At 40.8% G+C, this 27,557-nt stretch overlaps 1 protein-coding gene across 1 annotated transcript in view; it reads right to left on the reverse strand.

Annotated features, from left to right (window-relative positions):
• Nucleotides 1-27,228, reverse strand: part of col23a1a (collagen type XXIII alpha 1 chain a) — a 91,466-nt gene extending 64,238 nt beyond the window's left edge. The window contains exons 1-4 of the mRNA XM_028813103.2: nucleotides 27,202-27,228; nucleotides 10,990-11,016; nucleotides 6,056-6,082; nucleotides 4,037-4,063 (exon numbers count right to left, since the gene is read on the reverse strand). The gene's annotated coding sequence lies outside the window, so the exon portion shown is untranslated. The remainder of the gene's footprint in view (nucleotides 1-4,036; nucleotides 4,064-6,055; nucleotides 6,083-10,989; nucleotides 11,017-27,201) is intronic.
• Between the last annotated feature and the right edge of the window lie 329 nt (nucleotides 27,229-27,557).

The following is a 27,557-nucleotide window of genomic DNA, read 5'->3' on the forward strand; positions in this document are numbered from 1 at the left end:
TTAACATGCCTTCCAATGAGGAAGCAGAGCCTGGGGACTCAGAGGTGGGCTCCCCCATCTCTGGGACTGAGGTCACCGAGGTGGTCAAAAAACTCCTTGGTGGCAGGGCCCCGGGGGTGGATGAGATACGCCCGGAGTTCCTCAAGGCTCTGGATGTTGTAGGACTGTCTTGGTTGACACGCCTCTGCAACATCGCATGGACATCAGGGACAGTGCCTCTGGATTGGCAGACTGGGGTGGTGGTCCCCCTCTTTAAGAAGGGGGACCGGAGGGTGTGTTCCAACTACAGAGGGATCACACTCCTCAGCCTCCCTGGAAAAGTTTATTCAGGGGTCCTGGAGAGGAGGGTCCGTCGGATAGTCGAGCCTCGGATTCAGGAGGAACAGTGTGGTTTTCGTCCTGGTCGCGGAACAGTGGACCAGCTCTATACCCTTAGCAGGGTCCTGGAGGGTGCATGGGAGTTTGCCCAACCAGTCTACATGTGTTTTGTGGACTTGGAAAAGGCATTCGACCGTGTCCCTCGGGGAATCCTGTGGGGGGTACTCCGAGAGTATGGGGGTACCGGCCCCCCTGATAAGGGCTGTTCGGTCCCTGTACGATCGGTGCCAGAGCTTGGTCCGCATTGCCGGCAGTAAGTCGAACCCGTTTCCAGTGAGAGTTGGACTCCGCCAAGGCTGCCCTTTGTCACCGATTCTGTTCATAACTTTTATGGACAGAATTTCTAGGCGCAGCCAGGGCGTTGAGGGGGTCCGGTTTGGTGGGCTCAGGATTGGGTCACTGCTTTTTGCAGATGATGTTGTCCTGTTTGCTTCATCAGGCCGTGATCTTCAGCTCTCTCTGGATCAGTTCGCAGCCGAGTGTGAAGCGGCTGGAATGAGAATCAGCACCTCCAAATCCGAGACCATGGTCCTCAGCCGGAAAAGGGTGGAGTGCCCTCTCAGGGTTGGTAGCGAGATCCTGCTTCAAGTGGAGGAGTTCAAGTATCTCGGGATCTTGTTCACGAGTGAGGGAAGAATGGAGCGTGAGATCGACAGGCGGATCGGTGCGGCATCCGCAGTAATGCGGGCGCTGCATCGGTCTGTCGTGGTGAAAAAGGAGCTGAGCCGCAAGGTGAAGCTCTCAATTTACCAGTCAATCTATGTTCCTACCCTCACCTATGGTCATGAACTATGGGTAGTGACCGAAAGAACGAGAGCGCGAATACAAGCGGCTGAAATGAGTTTCCTCCGCAGGGTGTCTGGGCTTTCCCTTAAAGATAGGGTGAGAAGCTCAGTCATCCGGGAGGGGCTCAGAGTAGAGCCGCTGCTCCTCCGCATCGAGAGGAGTCAGATGAGGTGGCTCGGGCATCTGATCAGGATGCCTCCTGGACGCCTCCCTGGTGAGGTGTTCCGGGCACGTCCAACCGGGAGGAGGCCCCGGGGAAGACCCAGGACACGCTGGAGGGACTATGTCTCTCGACTGGCCTGGGAACGCCTTGGGATTCTCCCGGAAGAGCTAGAAGAAGTGGCCGGGGAGAGGGAAGTCTGGGCATCTCTGCTCAAGCTGCTGTCCCCGCGACCCGACCTCGGATAAGCGGGAGACAATGGATGGATGGATGGACAGTTGGTACTAAGGGGCTCAAAGTGTGCCAAGAAAATATTCCACACACCATTATATCACCACCACTAGCCCGAACTGTTGATACAAGGCAGGATGAATCCATATTTTCATGTTGGTAGACCCTACCATCTTAATGTCGCAGAAGAAATTGAGACTCATCAGACCAGGGAACGCTTTTCCAATCTTTTATTGTTCCATTTTGTTGAGACTTTGTGAATTGTAGCCTCAGTTGCCTGTTCTGAGCTGACAGAAGTGGCACCCGGTGTGGTCTCCTGCTGTCTCTTGAATCTCCACCTGATTCAAGGTTTGATGTCTTGTGCATTCAGAGATGCTCTTCTGTATACTTCAGTTGTAATAAGTGCTTATTTGAGTTACTGTTGCCTTTCTATTAGCCTGAACCAGTCTGGACATTCTCCTCTGACTTCTGGCATCAACAAGGAACTTCTGTTCAGAGAACTGCCACGAGAGATGGTTGTGCATGAAAATTCCTGTAGATCAGCAGTTTCTGAAATACTCCGAAAAACCGGTCTGGCACCAACATCCATGCCACTTTCAAAGTCACTTAAATCACCTTTCTTCTTCTCCATTCTGTTGCTCGGTTTGAAATTCTGCAGGTCGTCTTGACAATGTCTATAGGCATAAATGCATTGAATTGCTGCCATGTGATTGGCTGATTAGATATTTGCGTTAACAAGCAGTTGAACATGTGTATCTAATAAAGTGGCTGGTGAGTGTACATGTATATGAGTCTGGGAGGGCATTTGAAAAGATCTCCAAACAATCGTCTGTCAAGAAGACCATCCACAAGTGGAGATGATTTCAAACAACTATCTGGGCCAGGCCACCCCAGCCAGTTCAGTCTGAGAGCAGAGTGCAAGATGCTATAAGAAGTCTCTAAGAACCCCCAGATTTCTTCATGGGACCTCTATGTTGCTCTTGCTATTGTTGATGTCAAATTACATGTGTCTGCAATTAGAAAGAGGCATGCCTATAAACACCCAGGGAAAGACTGGGACTTCTGGGACAATATGCTCTGGTCAGACAAGGCAAAGATACAGTACCATTGTCAGGTAATTCTAAGAAAGGCTTGATGAAAACTAACTACCACATTTGACCAGAAGAACCTGATACCAGCTATAAGGCATGGTGGTGGAAATGTGCTGATCTGCTGCAACAGGTCATGGTCAGCTCAACATCATCAAATCCACTAGAAATCTTCATTGTGCCAGAGAGTGGTTGAGGATAATGGGAGACCATCTGTCAGAAGCTTGAAGCTCCACTGAAAGTTTACATTGTAACACGACAATGGCCCTAAACCAAGGAATGACTACAAACAAGGACATGGAGGGCCCTGGAATGGCCAAGTCAAAGCCCAGATATGAACCTGTGAGGGAATTTGAAATGGACTGTGCACATGAGACACAAACATCACACAAGCTGAAAGACTTCCGCTTGGAGGAGTGGAGCGGAAGTCAGAGATTGCTTGTTAGGTCTAGGAAATGCTGACTTGAGCTGTTGAAGCCAAGGGGGGACTTAACTTTTAACGAAGATGGAGATGGCATATTTGTTCATTTTTCATTGAAGTCAAATTATTGGTTGTTTTTTTTCCAAATACATCACCTTTATCTAAAGATACTGATTGTTAAATAGCATCACCTTTATCTATAGCTGCTGTTTAAATGAAAATGAAATGTTGATATGAAAAAGACATTTCATGGGGGCACTTACTTTTTCACATGACTGTATGTTTGTTCTGCTTCATTACTACTGTTACTATGTTTTGACAGGAAACTACTGGACAGTCCAGTCTTTTTCAAGGGGCAAACTTTTTTGCCATGCTGTGCCATGAGTGGAGGCATGTTCACTTGAACATGTGTAATGTTATGGCTTCAGTTCAACTATTGGGGTGTGTGAAGTGAGAGATACAAAGTCTTAGAACAAAACTTAAACCCCTTCTAAAACTGATTAATATTGCTTAATGTCGCAAATGTTATTTCAAGTGTTTGAGGGACACATACATAGTATTGTAAACTTTCATGAACTTTTATTAAAAAAATATGAAGTAGGATTTGAGATAAATGATAGGTGACCCAGACTATAATTTCAGTGATTCAAGACTTATGGACTTGTAACTGCTAAACCGCGGTACACACAGAATGACAACTACTTAGCACACTCTTCATATTCATGAGATGTGATCTACAGGTATGCCACCTTCATCTGTGTGCTAAAATATTTCAAGCATTTTAATTTGAATTGCGTTCTTGTGAGCTTCCCATGGTACCATTAAAGATGTTATAAATATCATCACAAAAAGGTAAAGCAGTCCTGCAAAAGAAATCATCAGTTACATTATCGGGGGAGTGATTTGAATCTAAACCTTGTTTTTTATATTCTCTACAGCATCCAGAATTGAATTATCTTAAAATAAGCTTACCCGTGGTCCAATATCTCCTGGCTCACCCTGCAAAACATGTTATAGTGTTATTTTATGACTTGTGTATTACATTCAATCAGTACACAGTACAACATAATTTAAAATTTGAAAAGTCAACTAATCTGGACTAAAGTTTGTTTTTTTCCACTTCCCTTAAATGCAACCTGCCTATTATTTAGCTACTTTACTCAGTTTCTGGGGCCAATCAGTGCTTATCTTGGCAGCATCAGTTGCATAAACAAACCCTGGTTCATGTTGAGTCCTTCTCCCTGCACATCTTCTCCTCCTCTCACATCTCATTAGATGTGCATGTCAGGCTGACTTGTGACTCTAAACTGGCACAGAATGGGTGGCTGTGTGAGTGAGTGAGGCATGTGATGGACTGGCAACTCATCCAGATTTGGTTTCTGCCTTCTACCCCTTGCTACCAGGGTTGGTTTAAAGAACGAATGAACCGATAATACAACACATATTGTACATTGTAATTATTCAACTAAAATATGCCTGCATAAGTGTTGAAAATTACACCAACAAATTGTAGCATACTGCAAGTGCAATCTTGTGTTCCCTTTGGAGTTCCTGCATTATGGGGGACGAAACATGACTTAAAAGTAAATAAATAAATCTTTGCCATAAATAAAAGAATAAAGAAATCCATGTGTAGAATAAATAAATGAATGAAAGAATAAAAAAATAAATAAGATCATTTACTGATCAATACTAGGCATTGATGAAAGCCTCCCAGTGAAGACATTTGGCCACACCTTTTCTGGTCCAGCCACCATAAAACCCCAGGTGTCCCGGAAGTAGGTGTCACTTGTTGGCTTGAGCAACCACTGGATGGTGTTCCTCTAGAATTGACTGCAATCAACTCCTCTTGTTTATTGAATTTCCACATACGAGATGCATGCCAAAGAGCGTTATGTCTTTTGCTGTCTGGAAGACCTGCCATTCCCACACTCGGCTACAACATATATACACGTGTTATCATGCATGTGCACATTGAACCACTCCGAATGCTCAGGCACCACTCCAAAGCAAGAGGGGGTGCTGTTGCTAAGCGTAATCCCCAACCCCGGGAGACAACACCTATCCCCGCTCTTCCCATGCAGCATCCAAACCCCGCCACTTCCAGGCTTGGACTCATTTAACCAGATAACCCACAACTGGACATCATCACTTTTGTACTTGCTACCACTGGAGGCAGAGCTCTCAGTGATGTTATTTTGTTGCAAACATGCTCAACACTTGTTTTCCTTTTCTTGTTTTTATTATTGTTGCTAAGTCAAGTGGGCTATTAATTTGTTATTAAACAAAAACTTTCTAACTGGCTTGATGCCCCGCACCTTTAAACCCGTGTCTTGTGAATTCTTTACAGTAGGTACACTGGGGTACTAAACTGTGAGATAACAGAGAGAGAGAAACAACCTGTAAAAACTCTCAATACTGCCCCCCACCAACCACCGCCTTCCCAAGGAGCTTGGAGATTAAATGTTAAGAGACGTGATGCCAACCACCAGTTATCAAGGCTGAAACTAACCACAGCATCACCTGATACTTTAAATGTTCCTGATATTCAATCATCTGCTCTGGCTTAGGAGATATGTTGGTGAATTCAGATTTTTAATTTTGCCCATTATAACTCACTTCTATTTATGTTATGCCAATCAGGGGAATGAGTGAAGCAAACCCAGTGAAGAAATGTAAAGCTGCCACTTCCAGGCTCCTCAGGTTCCTCCATCTAATGAGAATCACACCAACTCTATGAGTGTCATACTGTGAGTGAGCAAGACAAACAGCGCCATAAAGATGTCTGTGAATGTTTTTTTATGAACTGTTAAAGAAAATTCTGCATGGTGATGGTCAGGTTGGCTGCCCTTTGCATAAAAGGCTTGAAATGGAACAGCATGAATCCCAGTTAGAAGTCAAAACTGAGAGACTAATGACATGTGCAGGTTCTTTAAAGGCACCACAACAGATGGAAGGGAATTTAAAGTTTTCGATCAAAATGTTTCTTACCTTATCACCTTTCAGTCCGGGTGGGCCCTGAAAAGATATGAGAAAAGAAATATGAAGTAAATATATTTCTTATCATTAGACAGTATTATAAATTATTCCAAAATTAAATTTGAGCAAACATTAGCTAGTTGCATAATCCAAGGAAAAAAATGAGTTATGATATTTCTAGCCACATTACCTCTGAAAGAAAGGTAATAAAATCATTTGAAACTTTTTGCTCTCTCTTGCCCTATGAGTACCTTCAATGCCTTTCCTATGTCTAAACCATAAAGCCAATTTCTCAGACTCTGTCATTTTTTTGAGGCACCTTGCTTGCCTCCTTTCCCTTTTATACATCTCATCTCTGAAAGTGGCTCCTATACCTTTACATCTACTTGTGCGTCTCACATTCGCACTTACTCTTTCATTTGCATTACCACAGCCAAACTGACCAATCAGATTGCTTGTAGGGGCTGAACACACACACACATACACTCATACAGACCTTAGGATTTTATTGTATATTGTCACCTGTGCACTAACGTGGCACACTGCTCTGTAAACCATGGCTTGGGATGAATGCCAGTAATAAAAGGACATGCAATCCCAATTGAGCAAAATGCTTATCTGATAAGGTATACACACACACACACACACACATTATATATATATATATATATATATATATATATATATATATATATATATATATATATATATATATATATATATATATATATATATACATATACATATCTTATATATAAACATCTATGTGTGAAAGTGTGTGTGTGTGTGTGTGTGTCTGTCTGGCCTGGAAGTTCGAGGCTACGGCATAAAGCTCAAAGAGCTGGCAAGGCAGCCCCAAGTTCACGATTTGGAAGAAGAAAGAAGTATGAGGCTACAGCATGAAGCTGTCAGAAAGTGACTTGGTCGCCAAAGTGAAACAGCAGAGGAGAGAGAAACTCACTTAGCTTCTGATAGACAAGGAGGGTGAGCACATCCACAAAACGAAACCGCCGACTCTGCATATCTGTTTTTTCCTGACAATTTCAATAGTTTCTAGGAGCCCAGGCTGTTTACAGCACGGGCTTACACAGCTAATATATACATATATATATATATATATATATATATATATATATATATATATATATATATATATATATATATATATATATATATATATATGTATGTATACATATATTAATACATACATATATTCACCGGCCACTTTATTAGGTACACGTGTTCAATTACTGGTTAACACAATTATCTAATCAGCCAATCACATGGCAGCAGCTCAATGCATTTTGGCCTGTAGACGTTGTCAAGACGACCTGCTGACGTTCAAACTAAGCATCAGAATGGGGAAGAAAGGTGAGTTAAGTGACTTTGAATGTGGCATGGTTGTTGGTGCAAGACAGGATGGTCTGAGAATTTCAGAAACTGCTGATCTACTGGGATTTTCATGTATAACAATCTCTAGGGTTTACAGAGAATGGTCAGAAAAATGGAAAATGTCCAGTGAGTGTCAGTTCTCTAAGCGAAAATGCCTTATTGATGCCAGCCATCAGAGGAGAATGGCCAGACTGGTTCGAGCTGACAGAAAGGCAGCAGTAACACAAATAGCTACTTGTTACAACTGAGGTATGCAGAAGAGCATCATTGAATGTAGAACACATCGCACCTTGAAGCAGATGGGCTACAGCAGTAGAAGGCCACACCGGGTGCCACTCCTGTCAGCTAAGAACAGGAAACTAAGGCAACTGTTGCCATTTTGGATTGATTTCATAATCTAAAGTCTAACAAACTCAGACTTGACAGACAATACCCTGTGTTTTTGAGTTGCAGATTCAACATAAGGGGGCATTCCAGTTTAAAATTGCAACTAGAAACTTGGAAATTTGGAATTCCCACCTTAAATGGAACACAGTAATAGCTCTGCTCACAATGCTCTGAGAAGACTCTGCCCCTTCACAGCACCAATGATATAAAAAGGAACCGTCCAGGAAAGGTGGTGTCAGTATTTGACCTGTAATACCGAGAAGCTCAGAGCTTCATCTCAATTGGTGCCGCTATTATCGTTGAAAGGCTGACACTGAATGTATTTTCTTTGCTTGTTTTACCGCTGCATGGCTGTTATTTTTGATCCAGTTAAAATGGGTGACCCAGCTGGTACTCCCCCGCCCTTCTGCCTGCCTGCTCTAGTCTGGTTTCTTGGCCATGTTATACCACTCTTAACTAATAGTTCACACCTGGATCTTGTACTTACAAATCCTCAAAAGCAAACTATTAGAAGTCTGAGACCTGAATTAAGACAAATGGGTAAATGGAAGCTGGCTGCCTCATAGAAATCGCTTACAGACCCCTCTTCCCAGGAGTATCTTTGATATTCTTTAACATGTCAAGAGAATCCCACGTTGAACCACCCTATGAAAAATGTTTGCAAATGGTCTTAATTTCCACATGTCTGCTGCTTAAAAATGCAGTCTATATTAAAACAAAAAATAAATGTAGGAATGATCTTGATGAAACTCATAAAAGTTTCACTTTTGTTTTAATGAGTTTACTTGAAATACTCATTTGTTGTTAGGAAACTTAAAGTGTTTCAGGAAATTTATCTAAACATTTATTGGAAAAATGACACAAAGTGGGACAACGAAGGCAGCAAACATTAATGTCCTTTAAATAAACATACTTAACACAGGAAGTCTGTTTAGACTCCTCATTTACTGCTCACTAAATTAGACCAAAAGACCAAAACAGAGAAATGGGCACTAGAACTCTGAAATGTGAAAAGGGCTGGCTGGGTCTGAGGCTATCATTTGTTCCTCCATCCATTTATTTTCCAAACCAGTTTTTTTCATTACAGCTGGAATTTGTTCTGGCTTCAAGGAACAAGACTTTCACAGGAATGTCACATTCCCCTGAGTTGGAATTGCTGGTTAATTTATAAGACTGAAGGATCAAGTAGGGACAACAAAGATAAAACAACAACCGTTACTTTAAATAGTGCTTGAGTGTAATGAACACCATTACAGGGGACGTCACAAGTGTTTTATATATAGTCAAGGCTTCTGCAGGTTAAGTAAAGTATACGGTGGGTTCAGAAAGAAATTCAGATCACATTCTGTCCAGTTTATTGTGTTGTAGTTTTCATTTTTAAAAAATGTGCCATTTTTGCCCATCAATCTGCACTTAATAACCCCTAATGACAGAGTGAAAACATACCATACCATACCGTTTCCAAAACCCATGTAATCTTGAGCAGGGTCATGGGAGGCTGGAGCCCATTCCAGTAAGCATAGGGCAACATGGCAGGAACAATCCTTAGACAGAGTGCCAGTCCATCACAGGGTGAACACACACACACACACAGACATACACAAACTGGGCCAGCTTTAGTGTTTGTCAATCCACCTAACCTGAACATCTGTGGGAGGAAACCCACAACACTCAGAAGAAACCCATGCAGCCACAGGGAGAACATACAAAATCCATGCAGGTAGAACCCCAGACATGAACCCTACTCTTTTTACTGAGAGGCAGCGGTGCTACCATGCTGGGGTGAAAACATGTCTGCAGAAATGTGCAAATGTCTTAAAAGTGAAAAACTGAAATCTGTCATTACTAGAACCATTCAGACCCTTAATTTAGCGCTTTATAGAAGCCCCTTTGGGAGCAATTCCAGCTTTGAATCTTCTTGGGTAAAATTCTACAAGCTGAAGGTAAGAGTGGATATCTATCCATTATCTCTGATATATTGCCTTTTAGATCTATCTATCTATCTATCTATCTATCTATCTATCTATCTATCTATCTATCTATCTATCTATCTATCTATCTATCTATCTATCTATCTATCTATCTGTCATATAGTGCCTTTCATATCTCTCTATCTATCATATAGTGTTTTTCATATCTATCTATTGTGATCTACCCAGGGTAGTGCATGATTTATCACTTAGTCAATACTGCCATACTAAATGGACAAGAACAAAGGCGTGTTATTCACCTCATTTGCCAGGAGCTTGGCAAGAGGTGGCAACCTCAGAGTGAATATGCTAGAGTCTCTGCAAAGATGGACCAAAGTTCATTACCTGGCTAGGAAGGCAGTGTAATTGAGGGACAGGGGGAGACAATGTATTTGGACTAATGTCTCCCCCGATACACGAGATGGCAGTATCCTTGGGCTAGGACTCCCAAACAGACACTTGAAGGGCATCTATCTATCTATTATATATTGCCTTTCACATCTATCTATCTATCTATCTATCTATCTATCTATCTATCTATCTATCTATCTATCTATCTATCTATCTATCTATCTATCTATCTATCTATCTATCTATTATATAGTGCCTTTCACATCTATCTATCTATCTATCTATCTATCTATCTATCTATCTATCTATCTATCTATCTATCTATCTATCTATCTATCTATCTATCTAGCTGAGATAAATTACTGGCACCTATGTTGAGTGGAAACACAGAATATTCTATTCTATTCTGTTCTGTTATAGTATCTTGTTGTCATTGTGGTTGCCATTATTTTGAGCACCTGTAGTTAGGGATGTGCTCTTAGGTTGCCAGGTGATGTCCCCCAGAGTTCACAACATGTGACATCATCTATGCAATGACTTATAAGTCGGCAGCATGAATCACTCATCATCCCAGTTTGTGAACAGAACGTTATTACCAGCATTACTGTCTGATTCTTGTGTCATGTTCTGGGTTGTATTTGCTCAATCTTGTCTTTCCAGTTTTGACCCTGGCTAGTTATTTTTTTTATGATCCATCACCTGATTCCATCTTTATTCAAAACAACGTTCGCCTTGTGCAGTCACTACAGAAACATCTCATTGCCAGAGTTACACAAATATATGTGAAATAAAAAAAATATTCTATTCTATTAATGTAGAATATCTCTTGTCATTTTGGTTACCCACCGGCTTTCCATCCAATCCAAGTGGACCCTAAAATGAAAAAGAAAATAAAAGTAATTTAACAAAAGTTAAACTCTCCACAAACAGCACATACAGTACGCATGGCATGCAGAAGGTTTTAAGGAGACAGCGGTGGATGAGATGCCCCAAGCAAAACAGTTCCTAAGCAGTTTCACACAGTTGTGTTAACCAACTGTGAATGCGGGCACTTAAGCGCAGATTGTGCTATTTACCTTTCCTTGAGAAAGCTTTCTTCTCCCTTCAGGTTTTCTGAATGTTAAAGTATTATTCACATCAAATGATGTAACACAGCAAATGAGGCACATCAAAGGGAAAAAATAAACCAACATTTTTGCAAATTTATTTTATCCATCCACACATCCATCTTTTCATCAATTTTCTCAACATACTCATTCATGGACTGCACAAAGTGGTGGCTATGGTGGCTCAAGCACAGTCCCTTTTCTCTCATCAGCCCAGGTGATCTCTCTTTCTTTAGGAGCTAACTGATCACACGTGAGTACACTCGCACATCTCCATTTCATTGTAAGAAAAAAAAGAAAAAACTGTGAAGCTGTGCAGAGGAGACCAACCATGAACATCTCCAGACTTAAGGACACGTCCTACTATGACAGACTCAGAGAATTAAACCTGTTTAATCTCAAGCAGAGGAGACTGTGTGGGGACCTAATCCATACCTTCAAAATTCTTGATACTTCATAAACTTGACTCTGAAAAATTCTTTCAACTAAATGGTGAATCACGTACTGAGGAAACCTAATGGAAACGGGAAAAGTGCATTTAAAACTGAAAAAGAGAAAAAACTGTGATAAATGCATATTGTAGGCTCAAATGGAAATAAAGTATGGTCCATGATCATGAAATTGTATTATAAATATGAAGGCAAGTCAAGCCTACTCAAGTTTTAGTAGGCTTTTAGTATGGTCCAAAAGTAACAACTGTGTTGAGAGTCTTTCACGTAGGAAAGTATAAAGTGCTATACCATGTGCAAAAGTAATGTCAATTACAAATACAAGATGGGAGACACTGAGCTACAGGAAACAATCTGTGAAAAGGATTGAGGGCTTTGTGGTGACACAACATTTTCATTGCACAAGCAATGTGTAGAAGTAATTATAAATACAAATAAAATGTTAGGTTATATTGTAAACTCTGTTGAATAGAAATCAAGGGACATTATAACACACTAGTGAAACCACCGGAGTATTGTGTACAGTTCTGTTCACCACACTACAAGGAAGACACAGCAACACTTGAAGATGCAGAGAGAACAGCAACCAAGTGCATCCTGGGACTAAAGGGCATGTCTTAGCAGTGGTTCTCAAACTGTGGAAACAAAAAAGGGGGCACGAATGTTGCTATACATGGTGTAATTTTGCTATTCGTAGGGAAATTTTAAACTTGTAGCGTTGTATCGGCAGCAAAATATATAGGAATAAATTTTATTAGGGTTTCAAGAAAACGTTAGGGGGGCGCAATTAAAACTGTTATGAAAACTCGGGTCACAAATACTTAAAGGTTGAGAAATGCTGTCTTACTGTGACAGACTCAGAGAATTAAACCTGATTAGTCCCAAGCAGAGGAGACTGTGTGAGTACTTCATCCAGGCCTTTAAAATCCTCAAAGGCAGTGATCAAGTGGATTCAGCGGGATTGTTTCAACTAAATGGTGAATCACATAAAGGAAGACACCAGTGGAAATGAAAGAGAAGTGCATGTAGGAGTGAAAAAAAGGAAAAGCTGCGATAAGTGACATGCCTTGTAGGCTATTGTTCGCTATCTCTTATGGAAATAAAGCACGGTCCATGATCATGATTGCTACTCTACAGTACAAAAATTGTATAACAAATACAAAGGCAATTCATGCCTACACAAATTCAATATGCTTCTAGCATGTTCCACAGTTAATAACTGTGCTGAGTTTCATTTGAAGTGATTGTGAAAATTTTCCCCTCGGGTGACAAATCAAATTCTCTCATCACATCACATGTACGGTATGCAACTAACAGATGTAGTACGGCTAGGCCTTATTCTAGCGTTGCCATTGATGCTTTTTGTTAAGAGTGTTAAGGTTTGTTCGACAACAGTGGTACGTGACTAAGAGATACAGCTAAGCAGATGAAGGTACAGCAGATAAATATTTATAAATCCAGTTTCTCGATCTGCTCAGTTCATTATAGCATCATTGAGACCTAAAGCCTACCTAGGCTGCAAGGCTGAGCAACTTGGAATTGGACATCATTTCACCAGAGAGATTAACAGTTATAACAGGACAGACATCTCCAGGATGATGGGAGAAATCATTGACTCGGCTGGGAATTCAGCCCAGGTCCCTGGAGCTACGAGGAGCAAACACCAACTACTGTGCCAGCATATAATTCTACGAGGGTAACACATGACTCTAGGAGGACTATACAGACATCCCAGCATCTGTTAAAGAGTTAAGAAAAAGAACATAAAAAGTGCTTATCGTAATTTAGTCACCTCAGACCACAAGTCCTTATGTGCTACCGCAGCTTTCCATTTTATGAGCCAGACCAGAAAACACAGATTTCCATGAAAACAAAACGATTGTATTCTTGTCAGCACCTGAGAAAACAGTGTGGTTCCCTCAACTCTAAACTTTAAAGGCACTGAAATGAGAAACAAGTTTTTTTTGTGTTCATGCAGCCTTATACAACAGAGGACCTGGTGACTCAGTTCTCCTGGCATGTGGTGTATCATTTAGCTAGAAACCAATTGTAGAATCTAGAAATATGTAAACCAGCAATCCGCCCAGGGGGCATCTGTAGTCCATTTCTAATGACCTTTAAATTTAGTGTCACAGATGAAAAATACTGCCAGACAGAGGAACCTCCATTTGCTTTGGACACGTTACAAAAACTAAAAGGCAAATAGTCCTGGGATTTTCACATATGCCAGGCTTAATGGTCAGACAGTCAGTCAGTCATTGTCCAACCCGCTATATCCGAACACAGGGTCACGGGGGTCTGCTGGAGCCAATCCCAGCCAACACAGGGCACAAGGCAGGAACAGATCCCAGGCAGGGTACCAGCCCACCACAGGTATAATGGTCACTTTATAGAAAAATAATACTGACACTGACATCAAGGGGGCACTGCAAATAGTGCCAACACTTAAGAGCATTGGACTCCAGTAAACCAGGGTGCTTTCTGCAAGGAGACTGCAGGTTTGCCAGTATTTCCAATGGGGATTTCAGTTATTAACGACACTTACTGTGCAATTTTAGCTAACATGAATTAGAATATCAAGCTGCAATACAACTGTTTGCATCTACTCTATTTGCTGTTTTATATACAGTATAGTATGCACTCACAAGCATTGTCGACTTTGTAGAGGAAGGTCGACTTGTTAGTGGATCTGAATCCTTTCAGTGGTGCTGAACTGCGGGGATTTCTGAACACGGCACTCGGTGGTCCGGCATGCATTTGGTGGTTTGTGGAGCGGCACAAATGTGACAACTGGGCGGAGATTCGCACTGCCTTTCTGGACGCCTTCCTCTCAGATGAATACCAGGTGCTGTTGGAAGAGAACCTCTGGAACTTTGTGCAAAAGCCATCACAGAGCCTCAGGGACTTTGTCTTTCTGTGCGTTGTGCCTTTCTGTGGTGTTCTGACGTGCACGAGTAAGAGATATTGCAATGTGTCCTTGAAACATGTGACCCTCGGGTGGCAACCACTCTGAGGGGGGGTCGTGATGTAGGTGGATGAGTTGGTAAAGTTGGGGTCCCAAGTGGAAAAGGACTGGACGGCCATTGGGGTTGGTGGGTCTTGTAAGGGTCCCATGCCTCGGGATGCCCCCTGTCCCAAACCACCAGGGAAAGCCCAGCTGAACTCCGTGCCGATGTCACATTAGTACAAGCCACCTTGCCCCTCTTAGTGGTACCTGTACAAGTGTGAGGTGTCACGGGAGAGGCAGTTGTAGATAAAGGTAGCATTTATGAAACACAGCTTGTGGGAAAAGCTTAAAGTTCCTCAAGAGCAACTAAGGGAAAGTACACATGTAAAATTCTTTCTTGCTGATGGAAGGGGCGCAAGGGGAAATGATCCTCTGAGGCTTTGCTTACACGAGACACACTGGGAGACAGAGGTACAGTATATGTCCTGGAATGGAATACACAGGAGGACTACACTGTAAAATTAAAAAAAAAGAGTAGAATTTGCTAAAATGCATAATGACAAAGCACAATGCTTCTGGAGAATGTCCTTTGGATAGATGAGAAAAATACTGGAGCTTCTTAGCAAGTCACATCATCTCTATGTCCACAGAGGAAAAAAAAAAAACTTTCAAAGAAAAGGACACCAGACCTACTGTGAAACATGGAGGAGGCTCACTTATGCTTTGAGCCTGCTTTGCTGCATCTGGCATGGGGTGCCTTGAGTCTGTGCAGGGAACAATGTAATCTAAAGACTGATATTCTGGAGCAAAATGTACTGCCCAGTTTCAGAAAGTTCCGTTTCATTTGCAGGTCATGGATCCTTCATTAAGACAATAAGCAAAAACACTCAGCAAAAAGCACCCAAGAATGGCTAAGAATAAAACATTGGACTATTCTGAAGTGGCCTTCTATGAACCCTGATTTTAAACCTTAGTGAACATCTATGGAAAAAACTGAAACATGCAGTCCAGAAAAGACCCCCTTCAAACCTGACACAGTTGGAGCAGTTTGCTCAGGACGAGTGGGCCACACAACAGTTGGACAGGTGCAGAAGACACAGAGAGCTTGAAGAATCGCTTCTTCGCAGTGACTGTAAACTCTAGAGGTTAAGGGTACCATCATTTTTATCCATGACATTTTGATCACTGCTCTTATTTGAAGTATTCTGTTGAACCAAAAATTTCAAAGTGTAGTCTGAATTTTGTTAAATATGAAATAAACAATGATGGGTGCCAATGACTTTTGTCAGTTTCAAGTTATTTCAGAGACTATTGTGGGCTCTTCTTTTTTCATGGAGGGGTACTAGATAGATAGATAGATAGATAGATAGATAGATAGATAGATAGATAGATAGATAGATAGATAGATAGATAGATAGATAGATAGATAGATAGATAGATAGATAGATAGATAGATCTTAGAAAATATATATATACTGTATAATCTTCTCTTATTTGTCAGATTTCTTATGTTCTTATGTAAGTATGTGTATATAAGGTAATAGAAGACATGGATGGACTGACATTTCGTATGGGATTAATGGGGGAATCACAAAGGATGAAGAGCCTGGATCGATGGTTCACTTGATCAGTCAGGAGGCCAGTTTAAGAGGAGGATAGGAGAAGGCTACCTTACAGGGCCACTTGCTCCACCAAAGTGCCAGGTGGTAGCATTCTTCAGTGGGGACTCCTGTGTGCACAACTGCAAAGCTGCCTGGGAATTGTGGTTCTAGTGGACTATAATGTTGTTAATGTTGTGACACTGGAAGAATTCCTGGGTCTGGCTTAAAAGAAGCCACTCTAACATACCCAGGTAAGTCAGAGCTGGCAACGCTCACCTGGAGTGGAGGCACAGGGAGAGAGAGAGAGGGGAGTCAAAATATCAACATACAGAACAGCATATATAGTATATATTAAATGGCTGAAACATTTGACTTATTGTAGTGTATGTATGTATGCGTATATATTTACATATATATTGACTGACTAAATTACTAACAAGAAATTCTTAGCCTGTGGTGGGCTGGCACCAAGCCCGGGGATTGTTTCCTGCCTTTCCAGCTTGCGTTGGCTGGGATTGGCTCCAGCAAAACCCCGTGACCCTGTAGTTGGTTTATAGCGGGTTGGATAATGGATGGATGGATGAAATTCTTAGTTATTTGACCAGTTATTTAGCTGGAAGTTTAAATTAATTAATTAGATTATAACTATATGATTAGTACTCTACAGTATAAATGTTTATGTTCATATCGTAAATTATATGATTTAATCATGATAATGGTTTTCTGTTCTCGAGAATAACGAATTGTGCTTGTGTGGGTGTATATCTCTCTATTATATATAAATGTAATGAATTATTATTATTATAAAAAGGAAATCCTGGGACGAGATTTTCTTGGAAATAATTTCAACTCCCGTGAGAGATAATTTCAGGTTCCGCAAAACGAGACTTTTTGCCAGGAGATTTTGCCAAGTCCCGCCTGCCTCTGAAACATTTACAGCCTTATCAACAAACTAATAGTAAAGATCGCATTAGCGCTAATAAACGGAAATTATTACTCGGTGAAATAATGGAACAGCGAAAAGAGATTGAATATATGAACATAGGTGATATGACAAAAGTACAGTATGTAGATATTGTTCGGCTTTAAAGTTAAGTCGGAGATTTAATTTGTGTTGCTATCAGGGAAAAGTAGTGTTTCTTCCCAATGTAGAGGGGTATCCGTGAGAATTTTTGTTGTTTGGTGAAAGTGAAATCCACATATGAGAGCGTCAGAGATGCAACGTGGCTGGCGTGTATGCAGGCTGGGGGCTTGGCGGGTGAAGCGAGCAGGGGGCAAAGCCCCCTAGTGTATATATTATATACACACACAAATACTGTATACCCTGGTAGAGTTTGCATGTTCTCCCCGTGTCTGCGTGGGTTTCCTCCTGGTGTTCCGGTTTCCTCCCACAGTCCAAAGACATGCAGGTTAGGTGCACTGGTGATCCTAAATTGTCCCTAGTATGTGCTTGGTGTGTGTACAATGTGGTAGGCTGGCGCCTTGCCCGGGTTTGCTCCTGCCTTGAGCCCTGTGCTGGCTGGGATTGACTCCAGCAGACCCCCGTGATCCTATGTTAGGATATAGAGGGTTGGACAACGACTGACTGACTGGCAAATACTATATATATATATATATATATATATATATATATATATATATATATATATAGTGCCTGTAAAAGGTATTATTTTATTTTTATCTAATTCTGAATCACAGTAGATTTAATTTAGCTTTTATTTCGAAGTGAATACAGATCCCTGCAATGTGGTCTAATTTAATTACAGTATTGACCCCTATTAATATGATACCACTTACTCCTCACTGGTATAGCCATTTTTCTTAGAAGTCACATGATCAGTTTAATAAAGATCACCTGTCAGGGGTTTTAGTTGATCATAGTCTAAACGCAGCTGAAAGTGGAAGAGCCAACTTGTGGTTAGTCAGTATGGTGGACTAACCAAAACAATGAAAACAGAAGAACAGTCCAAGCAACTCCATGAAAAGCACAAGTGAGGGAATGGAGACAAGAAGACATCCAAGCCACTGAATATCCAAAAAAGAGTATGGCAGATCTGTAAATCTGCTAGAGGAGGCTGTCCACAAAAACTGAAGAAGATGAGTAAGGAAGGCCACCAACAGACCTCTGAGAATTCGAAGGAAGTCACAAGCTACAGTGCTTGATTTTTGAAAGAATGTACAGACAACAACTTTGCCCGGTTGCTTCACCAGTCACAGCTTTGTAGGAGAAAAATCTCATAGCATATCTCAGCAAAGACATATGAGAGACTCTGAAGTCAGCTGGAAGAAGCTTCTACGGTCTGATGAGAATAAAATTGGGCTTTCTGTCCATCAGACTAAATGCTATGTTACACTGAACATTATCAAAAACACACCATCCCCACTGTGAAGCATGGAGGTGGTAACATCAGGCTGTGGTGATACTTCTCTGCAGGAGGCTCTGGATGGCTTGGGATAGAGAAATGTATGTGGCAAAATACAGGGGAAACCTTGATGGAGTCTGCAAGAAAAAACCTGCATTGGGGGGTGAAGATTTGTTTTTCAGCAAGAAAAAGTAACAGTGCTCCACATGAATTGCTTCAAAAAAACAATGTGAATGTCCTGAAGTGTCCAAGTCAGAGTACAGATCTCAATCCAAATAAGAATGTGTGGCTGAACTTCACTCACAATCCCCACACAACCTGACTGAGCTGTAGCAGTTCTACTAAGAAGAATGGGGAGAAATGGCAGAGCTAACAGAGACAGAGACATGAGCACCCAGACTCAAGGCTGTCATGGCTGCCATCTACTAAAAACAGACTTCAAGGGAGTGAGATCTGTTTTCACTTTCACATTAAAGAGTCTTTTTTATTGCTTAGTGTCAAAATGTCAAATTAACTACACTGATTCAATGTTGTTTAAAAATAAAATGTACAAACCTCCATGGTGGTGAGTACTTTTTATAGGCACTGTTTTGCAGAATTATACATTGCTTGCTTATTCTTTGGTTCACCGTTGACGGTCTACTCCCACCACTGTCTTTTTATTGTATATTTGTAAGTTTCCACAATAGTGGCAGCTTTGAATCTGTTTTTTGTTCAAACAGTCTTCTCGAAGAAAGTCTGCCATTTTTCAAACACTATGGAGATGAAAGGCTCAGTTATAAAACTCAGGAGGGGAACAACACTCACCATGATGACTCCCTGCCATAAATTTGAACAAATACACTTTAATGTCCCAATAACATCTTGCAGAGTAGCATGAGAGAGTGCTGCCATAATCTTTATCAGCCTCAGATGGAAGTCGCATTAATGACCACAACGGGCCAGTTGTTGCAGTGGGTCAAGCTTCAAGCCTACAGACAGTTTCTCCATTAATCACCAAATGTATTTTGACATTTCACATGAGAGGCATTGTTCTCCTTCAGAAGGGGGATCTGCTTTGATAATTAGGAGCACTATAAATCATCAATGGCTTTAACTTTTTTATTTCTTGAATGTGCAAACTATAGGCTGGATGTTGATAGTTAACAGATCTTGTACGGTCTTGAGATCCCTGATTAATGAGGACATAGGAGTCATCTGCAATAAATGTTGGTGCTGCTCCTCAGCTCCCAAAGGACATACAAAAATTTTAAAAATGAGAGAAGAAAACTGTTCAGCCTATGAAGTGTCCCCTCCATTTCTGAAGGCGTTCAGTCTGTTGCAGGTTTTCTGGCACTGAGAGGCTATCCCAATGGCATGTCCCCATCTGGGTCTTCAGGATATTTTAGGCAGATGATTTTTTAAATGTCATTACAGTCTCCACTTTATCTGCATGATGGAGTAGTTTGTTTCTGATTCCCATAACCTTTTGTCTGAAGAATTGATTCACGAGTCCTGATTTCAGTGTTGTTACACTTAGTCTCCACTACTTGAAAGGACAAGTTTGGTGTTTTTCAGGTGCAATTTAATTCTTCACAGTCATGGTTTTATATTAATTGGCAACAAATAATTATGTTCTAAAGTGAAGTTTTTTTTTAATATCTTGTCTGTTCATACAGCTTACAATCAGGCTCCATAGGTGAATAGAAAAAGACTTAAACTCTACCAAATATGTCCAGTTTTCAAAGCCAGATTGTTAGTGGATATTAATCCCCATGTTGAGATTGCACAGATATTGTTGTTTCCTGAATTATTTTCATTGCTTATAACAGGCAGCTGCAAGCAGGACACAAATATAATTCCAGGTTGACTTTATCACAAAAGAATCTGGAGAAATGTGAAATTAATCTTTATCGAATTTAAAGAGTTTAATTGCTAAACATTGCTTTACTTCAACTGAGGCTACATCTGCTTTTACTACGTTTTCAATTAAAAATAGTAATTTTAAGCAAAAACGATCTTTGAATAACACTGCCATTTTATAGTATTTACAAAAATATCTTGGCAAACACAAAAACGAATGAAAATGCACATGATGTAACCGTTTGCATACACTGGGTATTCCCACATTAGCCGAAACAGGAAGGTGAAGTGTATGGAAGATTATTCATTACCAAAATTAAATGCAATCCAACACGTTAACTGCATTGAAATTCAATACTGTGCTTATGCAAGTGAGATAATTGGGTTTGACACAGTTTTATTGTGTCATAATTCAAAATATATCAACCAAAGAATTGATTGCTTTTCACTATGGCATGCAATTTTATTGTCAGTTTGAAATGCAATACTGTACAAAAGTGTATTGCATTTTAATTCGTGTTTATAGATCACATGTTGTAACTAAAAGCAAAGCAGATGTATTGAATTTTGCTTAGCAGCCGAACTAAATGTAATCAAATTACCAATGAGTGTCAACTGGTGGGGCAACAAGTGTTGGCAGTCGGGGAATGCTGTATGTCAAATTGGACGTTCTGTATATTGGTCACAAAGTGAACAGGCTCTGTGGGTCTGGTGTGGGTCACCAGTGCGTATATTTTAACTGCTGGTGAGGAGTAGTGCAAAACAATCTTCTAGAATATGGAGTAAACCATATTCCAACACAGTTTTCCATGGCATTTGTTGCACTGTGTACCTGGATGCATCTAAATCACATATTGTAAGGTGTGAATGCTGCATACATGCTATGAAAGTTAGGGGGTGTCACTAAGCCCCAAACCCTGGACATAACTGACATGAAGAGTCACAGGTTCAAATATAATGACTTTTACTGTGTTCAAGTGCCTTATACAACACTGTATATACAGGGATGGTCAATCCTTCAATCTTCTTTGCTCCCCCCCCAGCACTTCTTTTCCTAGATTCAATCATTGTGCTCTGCTTGTCAACTCCGACTCCCCTTTTAAGCCAAACCCATAAAGTACAGGTGTTTGGGCAAAGTCCAGCAAAGGGTACTTCCAGGTCAGGCGGAAATGTCATAAAGTAGGGAAGGTCAATCCCTTTAGCTCCTTCAGTCCACCCAGCAGGGCTGTCTTACGGGACTATGATTCCCAGCCTGCCCCTGTGGTCTGTAAAAGCAGTGACATATGGGTGCCCTCTAGCATGTTGGGGGAGTATATACTCTGAACAAGCTAACTCCCCAGTCCTTTAGTCATTCTGGGTTCCTTTTCAGGTATGACGCTTACAATGAACAATAGGCAAATAATTTATTGGTCACTAAAATCTGGCAATAAATCACATGGCCGGCAGCATAACTATCACTTCAAGTAGCACACATCCTCTTCCTGTTTCTGCCTACGCATTCATGCCCAGTGTAGATGATCGGTTACATCATAGATATTTAATGTGGAAAGAGATACTTTCGTAAACTATGTTAAAATGACAGTACAGATATAGATTGTTTTTATATTTTAAATGAAAACGTAGTGATGTGGACATACTCCCAGACAGGGAATGCTCAAGAAGAATCAGAAGGAGAAAGTCGCAAATACCATGCCAGTGGTCATTGAGGGTAAGAGCCAAGGGTGGCACTTATAGCAAGGTTAAAGTAGGCCTTGAATCAGGTGAAGACACTGTATTATTAAAGTTTTTTATAGATAAAAATTATAGATGTTTTCATAAAGTAAAGGATCTATTAGACTTTCCCTGTGCCTGTGTCCTGTTGATGGTCACTCTGATGATTATTTACAGTGCAGGAAGGTTGCCGTTAAAGCAGGAGTTACAGTGGTTACAGTAAAAAAGAAGGAAGTTTAACCTTGTAAATTCTTCTGTTTACAGCATTCTTTACTGGAAGGGCTTCAAAACAGACTGACGATTTAATGGATGCCTTTTGGCCCTCTTTATGATTTGGGGGTCAATAACCTCCTTCAAATAGTCGAGAAGCCACTCTTCCACTTTGAAAACCATTGCTTTCCTTTAAGTGTCTTGAGTCATTAGACCTCATGTTTGTACCACCTGTACTAAAGAGTAGCAGTGTGAAGAAGAGGTGTAACCCTAGGCAAGATCAAACTTAGGGGATCAAGAATCGAGAAGCACAAACTCAGTTCATGAAACCAAAAACTGAAATCAGAGGGCACAGTAAGAAAGTCAAAAAAACAGGAAATACACACAGACTGAGCAAAAATCATAAAACGAAGGACAAGGTCAAAAAAGACTAACAAAAGTGTTTGTAAGCATATATCAACTACAACGTAAGGAAACTAATACAGTCATGCATCGATTTCCAGCCGACCAAGTTAAGGTGATTAATAGTGTGGTCGTGATAACAGGTCAGTAACTATGATAAATGTTGGGGTGCCTACCCAGTTGTCCCTGTTTACTTCCACAGCAAAATAAAACTGTGCTCACTGGTGCAATTACAAACAGCAATGTCGCCCTCTGGAGTTCTAACAAAAACTGCTGCCTAGCAAGACTTCTAGTAAGGCTTCTTATTAAATCTCGAAGGAAAACTCTCTCTCCTGCTCTCTCGTCAACAAGTGATGAGGCTTTTCTTTTAAACTGAATTTTACTGTCCTCTAAACATTTCCAAGGGGCTTCCACAAAATATCCATCCATCCATCCATTTTCCAACCCGCTGAATCCGAACACAGGGTCACAGGGGTCTGCTGGAGCCAATCCCAGCCAACACAGGGCACAAGGCAGGAACCAGTCCTGGGCAGGGTGCCAACCCACTGCAGGACACACACAAACACACCCACACACCAAACACAAACTAGGGCCAATTTAGAATCGCCAATCCACCTAACCTGCATGTCTTTCGACTGTGGGAGGAAACCGGAGCACCTGGAGGAAACCCACGCAGACATGGGGAGAACATGCAAACTCCATGCAGGGAGGACCTGGGAAGCGAACCCAGGTCCCCAGGTCTCCCAAGTGCGAGGCAGCAGCGCTACCCACTGCACCACCGTGCCGCCCTCCACAAAATATATATCAATATATAATAACCATTATATTTCATCTGCGGTGGGCTGGCGCCCTGCCTGGGGTTTCTTTCCTGCCTTGCGCCCTGTGTTGGCTGGGATTGGCTCCAGCAGAACTGCGTGACCTTGTAGTTAGGAAATAGCGGGTTGGATAATGGATGGATGGATTATATTTCATGTTCTTTCATTATATAGTTCATGTTGTTATGCATATTTACAGAAGCTTATTCCCATCACTAAAAAAATGGTGTTATTTCACAAATGTATAGCATTAGTTCTCAATTATTATTGGGTTATTATCCAAAAGTATTGCGTTATTTCATAAATATTTTTATTTTGCAAAATAAATTGCATCATTTTGCAAAACGTATTGCATCATTTGCACAAAAGAATTGCATTATTTCACAAAAATGATTGACTTACTTCACAAAATCATTGCGCTATTTCACAAAGATTTTGCCTGCCACTGCCAGTAGCAGTGTGCATGTGCAAGCTTTGGCTGTCTAGTGACAGGTGCTGAGGGAGTGATTAAGCACGAAGTTAGCGAACAATCAAGTGACCAAAACTCAACAAATGTTTTGGGTATGCATGTCATTTTAATCCGGTCGAAATTAAGTAAGTTCAGTACAGATGTTTTAACATAGGCAGAGTGGTAGAGCGAATCTATCATTCCTGACTCACAGCTCCAGAATCTGCATGGAGTTTGCATGTTCTCCCCCATGCATTTTTGGACTGATTGGTTTCAGTGAGTGTGCTTAAAAGGGGATAATTAAAACTGAATACTGGAAATGTATCAGTAACACTTCTCAATTAACAAAATATGCTTAGTCCTTCATGTGCTGTGAAAATAAACAACATCCACCACAAAGAACAGCCTTGTCTCCTTTTCTCTTCAATCTGGACATCTCAGACTGTAAATCTAACAGCAGGTCATGTCACTTAAAAAAATTCTCCGAAGATTCTTTGTGTTTGTGACAACAAAAGGAATCAGGAAATAATTATTTTATCTTTTATCCCTGATAATGGGCTTATCTGTCAGGTAGTCCAAAATGGGTGAGATTTAAGAACTGTGTCTCTGATACTGATGTGAGCAACACTGGAGCACCACAAGGAACAGGCCTGTCTGCTTTACTCTTCACTCTGTACACCTCAGACTATAAATATACAGTAACAGCAGGTTATGTCATTTGCAGAAATTTTCAGATGATTCTGCACTAATGGGCTCTACTGATAGAGGGGATGAGACAGAGGAGAGGAGTCAGGTGGCGTTTCTTGGTGCAAGCAGAATTGATGGCAACTAAACATCAACAAAACCAAGAAACTGCTCATTGACTTTCATCTCACCAAAGAGCTTCTGTGTATGGTCAGTATTCAAGGTGTGGATGTAGAGGTGGTCCTGCACATCCTCTCTCTGACACACCAACACTGAGGACTTTCAGCCAACAAATTATTCAGCAGAAGCAAAAGTAATATGCCTGTATAGTGCCACACTGGGACTGCCAGGTGAGAAGGCTAGAGGCGAGAGATGGTTTATACTGTACTAGGTCCATCAGCAAGGCAAAAATGATGTCAGTCACAAAGGCAAGCCTCTGCACACTGCTGGCATATGCTGTGTTTTCTGCGCACAGAATACAGCAAATGTTTATTTTTGAAATTATCCATTTAATATTTTCAGGCAACAGGAAACCGTGGAAAAGTGAAACCACAGAAACCAAATCCACAGATACAGGGGTTCTACTGCACAATTAATGATTAAATAGTTGTATTTTACAACTTTTTAATCACTAGAGGGCGATCCAGAGCTGGAAAGGTACCTCATTGTGAAACACGTTCTGCTAAACCAGCTGGGGGTTTGTCTAAAACAGTTTGCCCTTAAGTTGATTTATGAATGTGTAAAATTTTTATGCCTAAATGTTTGGCAGACAATAGTCTTCCTTCATATATATATCTCAATTAACCCATTTTACTATGATTAGAAGTTAACAACAAACATGAGGTTTCCTTCCCCTCATTTGTACTCAAGAAAGATGTAGTTAAATATTACCATTACTGTGACATTTTCTCATTTTTATTTACATCCTAAAAATGTTGGTGATGGTTGAACAATCTCAAATGCACAAACACACACACACATTGTCTGACATATCCAGACCAATCACAGGTTTAAGTGGATTCGGAAAGTATTCAGACCCTTTCACTTTCTGCACACTTTACTGTGTTGTAGATTAAATTTTTAAATGATACATTTGACATTTTAACCATCAATCTACACTTAATAACCCATCATGACAAATTAAAAAGACATCTGCAAAAAGGTTTGAACATTTATTAAAAATCAAAAGCCGAATTCTCTTATTCTTGAAGTATTCAGACCCTTTGCTGTAGCACTCCAAATTGTGCTTAGGTGCCTCCTGTTGCTTTAATTCTCCTTGAGATGTTTCTAGAACTTGGCTAGAGTCCACCTGTGGCAGGTTGCATTGACTGGACATCATTTGGAAAGGCACATGTGGACCTGTGTATAGAAGGTCCCATAATTCACACTGCAGGTCAGGTCAAAAACCAAGCTGTGAAGTGCAAGGATAGACATTCTTGATGAATTTGTGGTGAGGCAAAAATCAGGGCAGGAGAATCAAATCATTTCCAAAGTTTGGTGTGTTCTCAGGAGCACAATAGCCTCAAGAATAGTGAACTGAAGAACTTTGATACCACACCATACTATCTCAGAAGCACTCCATGACTAGACAGAAGCCACTTTTAAGTAAAAGGCATATGCCAGCTTAAAGAATTCTGAGAGCAGGAGGAAAAAAGATTCTCTGATCTGATGAGACAGTTGGGCAGAACTCCAAGCACTAAGTCTGATGAACACCAGGCACTGCTCATCATCCACCTAATACCATTCTGACAATGTAGAACGCTGGTGGCAGCATCATGTTATGGGGAAAAGTAGATATTGAGGGAAGGATGAAGGCAGCCAGATACACTAAGATCCTCCCAGAAAACCTGCTCCAATGTGCATGCCGCCTCAGACTGAGACAATGGTTCAACTTTCAACATGACAATGACCCAAAGCATGTGGCCAAGAAAACCCTTGAGTATCCCAGCCAAAACCCCAGATTGAAACACTCCAAGAAGATGACAGTTTAGGGATGCTTCCTGCCCAAATCAAGGTGTGCAAACCTTATAGAGATTTACCCAAGGAGACTCAAAGCTCAAACTGCTGCTGAAGGGGCTTCGAAAACTGAATACTTCTATGAATGAAGTATTTTTAGATTTTTAAATAAATTTTCAAACCTTGCTTAAAACCTGTTTTCACTTTGTCATCATGAATTACCGAATGAAGATTGGACAGGCAACAATTACAAATTCATCCACATCAAATTAAATCTATAACACAATACATGGTGTAGAAAGTGAAGGGGCTTGAATCCAGTGCACACTCTCACATTTATTTAAACAATTTATATGGCATCCATAAAAAGCAAGTTATAGATGACTTATGAATATTACAGTTAATTAAATCCCATTTCTTGAAAATGTGGCATCAAATTTATTTCAAAAAGAAGAAAGTAAAATTATAATTTAAAGGGTGCAAAATTAAAGAGAGAGAGAGAGTCAACAAAGGAAAATCATTTACCGGATAACCGTCTCTTCCTGGCACACCCTGTGAGGATTACAAAAAAGTACAAAGCAACTGAAGGGTTAAAACATGCAAACACTCAATGGCACATGTGTAAGTAGTCCATGACATTTAACAAGATACATTCAGCATGACAACATCATACAGGGCCACATCAAGAACATGAAGGACACTCTGAATTAATGAGACGGAGAAAAGATCCAACAAGTCACTCAGTAGTAATCATGTAGACATAAAGTACAATAACATTATGGGTGGGGGGTCCAAAGTAACCCACAAATCACAAATTGTTTCAAAAAGGATTTCATCTTTTGATTAAAATTGTACACTTGCCACATTAAGAGATTTCCTCA

This window comes from Erpetoichthys calabaricus, chromosome 11 (assembly GCF_900747795.2).
Source record: "Erpetoichthys calabaricus chromosome 11, fErpCal1.3, whole genome shotgun sequence".
In the NCBI taxonomy this organism is placed as follows: Eukaryota; Metazoa; Chordata; class Cladistia; order Polypteriformes; family Polypteridae; genus Erpetoichthys; species Erpetoichthys calabaricus.